The 10,949-nt window shown below is 38.6% G+C and overlaps 1 pseudogene; it reads left to right on the plus strand.

Annotated features, from left to right (window-relative positions):
- Positions 1-3,818: 3,818 nt before the first annotated feature.
- On the plus strand, positions 3,819-4,191 carry LOC110219445 (small ribosomal subunit protein eS25 pseudogene; annotated as a pseudogene).
- The last annotated feature ends 6,758 nt before the right edge of the window (positions 4,192-10,949 follow it).

Genomic DNA, 10,949 nt, shown 5'->3' on the forward strand with positions numbered 1-10,949 from the left:
CCTTCCTCAATATTTGTCTTGGTGGGCTATCTTATATCATGTCAAAGAGAGTTGCTGCACTCAGGCAAATCTGTGCTTTTCTTATACACTTAATGTAGAATGCACACATCATTACACACCTTTGCCTTGGTTAAACACATGATATTCATTGTTCCTGCATGACAAATTTGACATGTTTTAATGTGTATTTCTGGATAAATTTATTTTGATGATATATTTAAATTCACCATCATTACTGACCTATGTAGTATTAATAATAGTAGTAATAATTGAGATTTATGTGGCACTTGATGTTATCAAAGATCTGTATATAATATATTATGTCTTCATTATGTATAATATAGTTATATAATTCATATAATATATATTTTTGTTTCTATCAAGTATGTGTGTATATATACGTATATAAATTATATACATATTTTATATAGATATATTTACACACATACATATGCTTTTAATAGCCTCATAATAGCTCCATGGTACATCAAGGCAAGCATTATCATCCCCCATGATACAAGGGGTATCTATTGACTGCGATAATAATACTCTTTTAAGAACTTGCCGCATGTGGTGGGCCTCTTGGAGGAAGGAACAGGTGCTATGTGAGGTCCGCAAGAAGCTGGACAAAGTGGTAATTATGCTATGTGAACTCTCTGAAGTCATAGGATATTTCAAGATCCAACAAACTCCAAGCCTAATTATGAAAACCTGGACCATTGAGTAGGAGAGAGTGGATAAGTGTGAAGCCTTTGTTCTGAGATAAGGTAAGCTAAGTGTCAATCAATCAATAAATTCACTCTTATTAAATATTAAGCACGTGCTATGTGCTAGGGATGCAAAAGCCAAATGAAATAGCCCATGTTTTTAAGGAAATTGCATTCAATTGGAGAAGACAAGCTACGCAAATATAAATACCAGAATAAATCCAAACGATATGCAAAGCAGTTTAAGGAGAAAAGGAAGTGGGAAGACGTGAAAGGTAGTGCTTGAGATGAGTCTTAAAGGAAGTAAGAGATGCTATGACTTTGATATAAAGAGACAATATATTCCAGGTAAGGGGAACAAGAAGTCCAAAGTAAGGTTGTAGAGTGTTATGTTTGAGCAATAGCAGTCAATTTGACCAGACTAAGGAAGGGAAGTCATATACAAGGTTGGGAAACTAGGTTGGGTCAAGTTGTGAAGGTCTTTAAATAGTAAAGATAAAAGTTTGTATTTGCTTCTAGAAGTAACAGTGAGCCAGGGGAATTTACTGACTAGAGAAGGGGCACAGTAAGATCTGTCCTTCATGAAAATCAACTTGGCAGCTGTGTAAATGATGGACTGGGTGGAAAAGAATATTAGAAAATGAATGCTTTAGGGAATGCAGATTTGGGGAAGATCTGTTTGTTTTTTTAGGATGAGGGTGATGGGAATATTTGTAGGCAACAAAGAAATAAGAGTCACAGAGAGTGAGAAGAATGATTGAGAGGCCAATATACTAGAGATGCTAAAAGATCAGGGATAGGGAACAGGAATCAAGGACGCTAAGGTTAGCTTGGTGGGAAGGAAGGCCGTTTCGTTAAAAGACTAGAGTGAAAGAGAAGAGAATGAGAGATGATGTCATGTGGGTTTGAGATGAAAATAAGGAAAGAAAACGTAGCTGGTGGTAAATGACTGTTCTTTTTAAAAAACTCTTTTAAAAATTTGTACTTTATTCTATTTTTATTTTTTAATTGTTATTTATTTTTAATTTGTGGAATAAATTACAAAATTTATAAAACAAAGTATAAATTTATATATTAGATTATAATTTTTTTAAAATATGAAATTGTTTTTAAAATTATAAAATAAATTATAAACATACATAAACAAGCTTTTCCATAACATAATTTAATTTTTAAGAAAGATGATTGCACATGAAACTACAAATCTATTATATACAACTTGCTATTCTTTTTAAATATATAATAAAGTTATCATGTAAATTCCCTGTCCCCACCCCACTCCATCCCTGCCCACCCCCACTCTGGAGATGACTACAATTAGACATACTATCAAGGCTTTTATTTTCCTGGTAAAATTGTCTATTTTCTCAGCTGGGAGGATTGTCCTCAGCTAAGAAGGTAGGGAAGGGAGGAGTATGGAAAGTTTGAAAAGAAAAGAGAAGGTTTGAAATAGCCTTTGTAGGGAATGGAACAGAGAATCAATTAGGAAGGTAGAGAAAAATTGCCATACAGCAGTGAGGGCACAGTAGAGGTTTGACAATACAAAGTTTTAATAGAGCCCATCAGTTTGAATGTGTGACTTTCTCCAGTTCTTTCACATTACTCTGTTTAGCTCTGTTTAGTAATACATAAGTAAGAACAGAGGAGACAAATGGTCGGAATGATCCAAGACCAGGATTTTGCAAGGCATGAGCTACAGCTATATAGTAAGTAGTTAGAACACTGGATTTGGAATCAGAAAGACTTGGTTTCAAACCCCACCTCAGACCCTGACTAGTTGTGTGTCACTGCACAAGTCACTTTGTGCTACAAATTCTGCATGTATAAAGGCAGGAGTTTGAATTTGATCCCCAAGGCCCCTTATAGCTCTAAACCTATGATCCTATGATAAGACATAAGTACGAAAGATTCAAGAGCTGAGAACAGTGTGGAGCTGAATTGGTTCACCATATGGTCATGACTTGGAAGACAAGAACGTCAGAGCACGCTAATGGCCTAATAAAATATGCAATGTTTCAGGTCATGTTGAGGATGAAAAATAGGATTCTCAGGCATAATACATAGGAAAGATGGAATGATAAAAGAAAATCATCAGATAAAGTCATGTAAGAGGGTTTTTTTGTTGTGTTTGTTTTTTATCATGGGGTATGCAGTCTTGTATGTGATGGTAAGATATAGAGCAAGGGTTTTTAACTTGTGGTATGTGGTACTTCCAAGGGGTCTTTCAGCAGATTTCAGGGGGTTCCATGAACTTGAACATGAAAAATTACATCTTTATGCTTGCTAATCTTTAAGAGAAATTTATTTTACTTCGATTATGAATCTAAAACACACACACACATACACACACACACACACACACACAAGTTTTAAAAAAATTTCTCTGAGGTCTATAGGCTTCACCAAACTGCCAAAGGAGTCCACAACACAAACAAAAGTTAAGAACTGCTATTCTAGTATATCACCATTCCTGTTTGCGCTGAAATGGAGTGGAGCAATACATCATGAGATTTGAAGAGATGTAGGAATTTGTTGGTTAGAGCACTTGGGAAAGAAAAATCAACCTACGTTGCAGCTTCCTGGTATGAGGACAGAAGCTGAGGAGGAGACAAAGTCAATGATCCAACTACTATACTCCTTGAGAAAGGAGGGAAAATCACCGGTGAGGAGCAGTAGATTAAAAGCCACTATGACCTATATTGAGTAATAATGTCTAACAGTGCATTTCAAAGGAGGGGAGGATGCCAAATGATGGTAACAAATGGATAGTCTATAAGTGATCTTGGGAACAAGCAGTATTATTATTTCCCCTTTATGACCAGTGTGATGTAGGGCACTACATCTAGATGTACAAAAGTCCTTTTGAGGGGTGCAATGCCTTCCTCAGAAACCAATGACTCAATGGTCACACCTTTGTCAGAAGTCAGGCTTGGAAGTTGACTTGCAGTCTACTGATACTGTCCTAAGGAATTCAATATATTTTATTTGGGGGGGGGGAGGGCAGAGGGCATCACACATGGCATGGTGGTCACCTCATTTAACAATGAGTCAGCTTTCTGTCCAACATCTTAGCTTAGAAGTGGCAGCAGCAGGAGTTCCTGAAGCCTCACCATGCCACCCAAAGATGATAAGATGAAGAAAGATGCCAGCATATTGGCCAAGAAGGACAAAGATCCGGTGAACAAGTCTGGGGGCGAGGCTAAGAAGAAAAAGTGGTCCAAGGGAAAAGTTCAAGACAAGCTCGACAATCTGGTTCTGTTTGACAAAGGAATGAACAACAAACTCTGCAAGGAGGTCCCCAACTATAAACTTATCACCCCAGCAGTAGTCTCAGAGAGACTGAAGATCCAGGGTTCTCTACCCAGGCAGCCACAAGGAACTGCTTAATAAAGGTTTGATTAAGCTAATTTCCAAACACATAGAACAAGTGATCTATACCAGGAACACCAAGGGTGGAGATGCTCCAGCTGCTGAAGATGGATGAAATGGTTCAACATTTTTGTGTACATTTTCAAAAATAAACTTATTGAACTAAAAAAAAAATGAGTAAGCAACAAGGGCCAATAACCTTAACTCATGTTTCAACAACCTTTCATGAGTCCTTTCCCCTTAGACTTATAGGACCCTGTGAAACTGTGACAGTGAGACTTGAAGCTATGCAATGTTGTTCTGAGATAGATTGTGACTCCCAGATGACCAATATGTTCCATTTGTTAAGGTGGACACTTGTATATTTCCAAATTATGGAGGGAGTAAGCCTCTGTGCACTGAATGAGGATGACCTATATATGGGTCATGCTGGAGTGAACTTGAAATTCTCTAATAAGGTCATAGATATTATTAAGAAGGTAGGCACTATAACCCTGTTATGTTTGAAGCAGGAAAACATCTCTGGAGTTTTATCATTGCCTGGGACCAACTTCAGCTCTTTTGAAGTATAGGTAAAGTATTGTAGACAATGGGGTGAGGAGTAGGGGGAGAAAGTAGAGGGAAGGGACACATCATTAACTAAACACCATAGTAATCCATATAAAAGGATGGAGGACAGAAAGTTCTGGCAAAGAGCATCCAAGAAATGAACCTCCAGCACGGGGTAGATACATAGAAATTCATCTTCTTCTGATGATCTGGCAGACAGTACTAAGTATTAAGATTGACCAACTCTGAGTTCGATGTGCTTTTACAACCCAGGACAGACTAATATGGATGCAGATGTCCTCTTTTTTAGACCCTACATGTTTGAATCCATGACCATATCCATAGAGAGGAATCAGGTGATCTGTGACACAGAGGTAGCAAGTCCACTTTGTTGTTGTTCAGTTGTTTCAGTCATGCCTGACTCTTTGTGATCCCATTTGGGGTTTTCTTGGCAAAAATATTGGAGTGGTTTACCACTTTCTTCCCCAGATCACTTTAAAGATGAGGAAACTGAGGCAAATGGGGTTAAATTCCTTGCCATGGGTCACACAGCTAGGTCTTCCTGACTTCAGGTCCAGCACTCTATCCACTATACCACCTAGCTGCCCATGAGCAAGATCCTAACTCCTCAAAAGTGCAGCTGAAAATCTGAGATATCCCATCAGTGGAATTGGTTTAACTTTGGACAATCTTCTCTGCCTTTCTTGTCCTTGTCAGTTAGGGGAGCCACAGAAGAAAGGTCGATGTGTAGTGGTACATGTTATGAAATTAGGATGTGATCCTCAAGTCCTCAAACATCACTCCCCATTGGGAATCTTCTTGTTGACAGGTTATAATGCACTGGCTTCCTCTTGTGTCACTTTGAAGATGGTGAGATGTACATCTAGATTTCCCCCAAACCAAAAAATGTCCAGTATAATTTGCTCTAAAAATCATAACTTTGATCAGAATGAATCCCACAAGGAAAGCTGTGCACCAAGAGATATTTTGCCTGCCCCACATCAGCTCCTTTGGAAGGGCTCTAGCTCATAGTTAACTAGGTCTGTACAGGCAGATTGAAAAGGTTTGTCCTCAATACACAATTGCTTATCCTCCCACCACCTCCTTTTGTAAATAATAAAGCCATTACATGCCACCTCCAAAGGCTCAAAGGTGTCTGTGTCTCCAGGTAACCAACAGGACTCAACAACACTGTCCTCTGAGCCCATTAAGAACAAATCTCACACTTCTCACATACATCCCTGCCTCTATGGGGCAATAGAATGTGCTCTGTACCAGTTTCAGAGTTTGCTCTTTGCTCAAGTGTCCAAAAGAATCATTGAAGATTTTTGTGGTCATGAAGCCATAAGTGTTTGTTGGCATTCATGAAGCAGACAGGTGGCATAAGCAGATAAAAAGCCTGACTAGGAATCACTAAGCCTTGAATTAAAATCCTACCTCCGATATTTACTATCTCAGTGACCCTGGGCAAGCCACAAACTCTTTCTGCCTCAGTTTCTTCATCTATAAAGTCGGGATAATAATAGTACCTCCTTCAAAGGATTGTTGTGAGGATCTAATGTGATATCATGCAAAATATTTTGCAAACCTTAAAGCACTATACAAATGCTAGTTATTATTATTATCAATTTCCTTCTTGTGTCTTAAGTTGGATTATTTGTGGTCCAGCACAACGTCCCATTGCAAAGAATAGAGTAACATTAGCTGACATTTATAGAGAGCTTTAACATTTGCATAGCACTTTTTTTCAAGTATTGGCTTATTTTATCCTAATAACAATCCCATGAGGTTAACATCTCATGTAGACATGATTATCCGTACTCTACAGGAGAGTGACCATGGTCACACAGATCTCAGGGATTGGTGGGATAGAGCACAGAGGGCAGTGGATTTGCAGTTAAAGGCCCTGGATTCGTATCTTAGGTCTTCTGCTTTCTTCGTGAATGACCTCACATAAGTTACTTGACCTATTGGGGCCTCATTGTCTACATCTGTACTGTGAGGAGGTTAGACCAGATGATCTGTGAAGCTTCTTCCAGGTCTATATCTCGAATCCTAAGATTTGGGTGACCTAGAGAAAGGGCAGGCAGGTCCAATGAGGACAGAGAAGTAATAGCCTGGTCAGTCAAGGCGGCATGAGATCACTGAGCACGTGAGTGAAAAAGTATTGACTCTTTAAGCAACTAAAATGATAGAAGACATGAGACATGATGACTTGGCTGCAGTATGTGTCTGGGTGGGGAGCCAGCATCTTTAAGAAAGGGAAGTATTCATTGGTGGGGAGTGACAGGCTGGTCAAAATGTGATGGCATGCATGCATAATCATTTGAACAATTTTTTTCTTGTTATGATACATGACTACAGCCAGGTGTTTACACATTGTGTTGCACTGTATTCAGAGCTTCCAGGAAGATCCCTGTGGGATATTATTCAGAAGGACTTCAGATGATGGCACTAAGCATTAGGCTTCAGGAATAACATTCCTGATACATGTCCACTCTCCAATGAGTTACAATAATAATTGTTAGCATAATGCTTTAAGATTTGTAAAGTGCCTTAAAAATATTTCATTTGATCCTCCAAAAAGCTTGGCAAGGAAAGTGTTATCATTATTAGGTAAAGACACATTAATCATCTCTGTTTTACAAATGAAGAAACTGAGGCAGTCAGAGATTAAGTAACATGGTCAGTGTCACATAGTTGGTAAATATCTGAGACAGGATTTGAACTCAGGTCTTCTAAACTCCATTTCTAATATCCTATCCATGGAAATGGTCTTCTGTATATAGCAGTGGACAAAAAAAGGTTTCTTTTTTTTTTTCTTAACGAAATTCTATCATTATCATTGGTCTTTAAGAGCATTCCTTATTCCAGTTGGAGGAGCAATGCAATGCCTGATTGCCACTTTGTAAAGAATTACTTTATCTGCTTTATGAATACATAAACATAAGCCCATCTCTAGTAGGCCTCTCAATAAATACAGTTCTTGGTTGACTATCCTATTTTGCCACTTAGTATGCTAAGAGGGCCTTGAGGAAATAGGATAAAGGCAAGTTATTACTGAAGAAGAGGTTAGGGGAAAAAATCAGGAGCTGGCATTGTCCTAGTTCTGATGGGTCATTGCAATGGGCCCTGGAGTATTCAGGGTTAGCATGAACCATTAGCTCCTGGGAAATGAGAATGACAACAACAGGGAGGGATTGCTGAAAGGAGAAGAGGAATAACAATAAAAACAGACTGTGCCTACTTAGTCATTTTTCCTAGAGCTGGCCTTGGTGTGGAAATTGGGCAGGAAACTCTATTGAAATAGGCATACTCTTGGGATTTTCAGTAAGCTTAGGTTTCATTTAAGTTGGAAACAATTGGAGGCCCATTCAGCTTGCTCCTTGCCCTGCAGAAGTAATCTCAGCAGAGACCATTAATTGGAAAGATTAGCTCAGTGTGCTACAAAGCAAAAGGGAGAATCTGTCCTCAGAGAATAGCCTTTCTAACCTTTCTGAGGTGTTTTCATTTCCCCATTTCCAGGCATATTCAAGAAGTGCCAGAAATTCAACCATTCTTATTTGTGGCTCTATAGGTACAGACTTTTCCTTTCATCTCTTTGGAAGGGAAAGTCAAACTACGTATCGTTGTAGTTTTATTGGAAGGCACCACTCTTAGGCAGATTCATAATGAGTGGAAATTAGGGGAAAAAAAATAAGCGGGGTTCTTAACTTGCCATTTGTTTGTCTTTTAATAAAGATTTAAAGAAAAAAGTTGTGGAAATGCCTGAAGTACATCGGTCTGGCAAGACGTCATTATGAAAATCTTCCACATTCAGTGGATTTATTAATACTGCCACCTCAGAGTCAAGTTATTTACCTTCACTATGGAGTCTTTGTGGTACAATGGGAAGAATGGGCAATAAAAATTAGGAGACCAGGGTCTCCCCAAGCACTGGATGACAAGATGACTTTCAACAAGGTACTCCACCTATTTAGACCTCAGTTTCCTCTTTTGTAAAATGAGGAGATAAAAATAGAAGATCACTAGTCCCTTCCAGCTCAAATATGTATGACTTTAGAAAATCATTATGATGTAGTAGGAAGGGCTACTTGGAGTCAGGAGAGACATGGGTTTAATTAGTCTCTGCTTCAAATCTCTTCCCATTGTAATCTGTCCTTTACATAGTTATCAAAGTGATTTTTAATTAAGCATTGTTCTACTTAGGAAACTACTCTAGTGGCTACTCTTTGCTATCCCTAAGATAAAATATAAACTTCTCTGTTTTGAATATAAAAATGCATAAACATATATACATGCATACTTACATAACTATAACTAGATGGATAGACAGACAGACAGACAGACAGACAGACAGATAGATAGATAGATAGATAGATAGATAGATAGATAGATAGATAAAGTTGTTGTTTGCCCTTCATTCTCAAAGAAGACAGTGACATCAGGGAGGTGAGGCCATGACATGCAAGTGAATTGGATTTAAGGGAGAGAGAGAGAGAGAGAGAGAGAGAGAGAGAGAGAGAGAGAGAGAGAGAGAGAGAGAGAGTTGTAAATCTTAGAGGATCAAAATCAAAAAATTCCAAAGTGATGTAGTTGGATAGAACACTGGATCTGGAAGCTAGGAGCTCTGAATTCAAATCCAGTCTCAGGTATTTACTAGCTGTGTGGCCCCGGAGGAAGTCACTTCACTTCTGCCTTTTCTCAGTTTCTCCATTTGTAAAACAGAGATGATTAATGTGCCTTTACTCTACAGGGTTATTGTGAGGACCAAATGAGTTAACATATAAAATGTTCTGCAAAACCTTAAAGTTCATAGTCAAATGCTGGCTATCATTGTTGTTGCGTTTGTTGTTGTCGTTGTTAGAAGTAATGTGCACATTTGGAGCTGTCCAGCTGCTGTGAATTTCTAGTGAGCTTGAGGACAGGGTTGGCACCAACCAGTTCATATGAAAACATACGCACATATAGAATGTAGGACGTTGAGGAAACTGTGAAATGCAGACCCCGACAGTTATTTCAACATCCAAACATGGGGCCTAATACAGAGACACAATGAGTCTTTCCCTAGAGAGGATGTGTACATTCTCTCTTCTATAGAATGTAAGTTCCTTCAGTCTGGTTGATTTTCATTTTTGTATCCTCAATATTTAGCACAATGGTGGGCTCCGGGGTAATTTATCAATGCTTTTTGATAGCCGAATCAAGTTTTGTTTTCATTCTCTTTTTTTCATCTTCTTTTAGCCAGACACTAAATTCCATTTCTGTTTTCTAAACCCTGGTTACTTATAAATGTTGGCTTATAGTGTGATGTGATACCACTGACACCCACCTGCATTACAGCTTCCTTGCTGAGGCTTTCCCAAAATCCCAACAACAACCACAGCAATAACAACAACAACAAAGACTTAACTCGCTTATCCTAGGTAGGTATCAGTCTAGCTCTCTTCTCAGGTAGCTTCCTTGAGATAGTCAGTTGTGCTATTTTACATAGAACAAATACCTCCACTTCTCCCCTTTTCACTGTTTTCGAAGACCTCTGCAATGTGACTTCTGACTTCATCATTCACCTGAACTTGTTCTCACCAAACTTTCCTACAAAGTCTTCATTGCCAAACATAATGGCCTTTTCTCAACCCTCATTCTTCTTGACCTCTCTGAAGCATCTGAGACCATTGATTACGTTCTCCTCCTGACTCCTCTGCTCTCCAGATTTCCATGACACTGCTCTCTCCTGCTTCTATTCTGCTTATTTGACCAGTCATCATTTTCCTTTACTGTGTCTTCTTCCATGCTGTACCCACTGAGTGAAGATATCCCACAAGGATCTGCCCTGGGCCCACTTCTTTTATTCTTCTGTATCTCATTTAGTGATTTCATAAACTACTTTGGATTCAGTTTTTACTCTATGCAAATGATTACCAATTTCTAAATCCAGCCCTAATCTCTTGTCTGAGCAAAATTCCTGAATCTAATAACTACCTTTTGACAATTTCAAACTGGATGTCTCATACGCATATTAAATTCAACATAGCCAACCCATAACTCATTGTCTATGTCCTAAATTCTCCCAACTTCTCTATTACTATAAAAAGCAATCCTATCCTCCTTGTCAACCATTAGGAGACATAGGGTCATCCTCAACTTCTCACTTCCATTTCTGCTATATATCTAATTATGCTATTTCTACCTTCACACCCTTTCTCTTGTATGTATGTGCCCTTCTCTCCACACACATAATTTTCATCATCTCTCACCATGACCACTGTAATATTTTACTCCCTGTCTCAAGTCTGTCTGTCTGTCTCTCTCTGCTGTTTGTTT

Source organism: Phascolarctos cinereus, unplaced genomic scaffold (genome assembly GCF_003287225.1).
Source record: "Phascolarctos cinereus isolate Bilbo 61053 unplaced genomic scaffold, phaCin_HiC Scaffold_7;HRSCAF=346, whole genome shotgun sequence".
Classification (NCBI taxonomy): Eukaryota; Metazoa; Chordata; class Mammalia; order Diprotodontia; family Phascolarctidae; genus Phascolarctos; species Phascolarctos cinereus.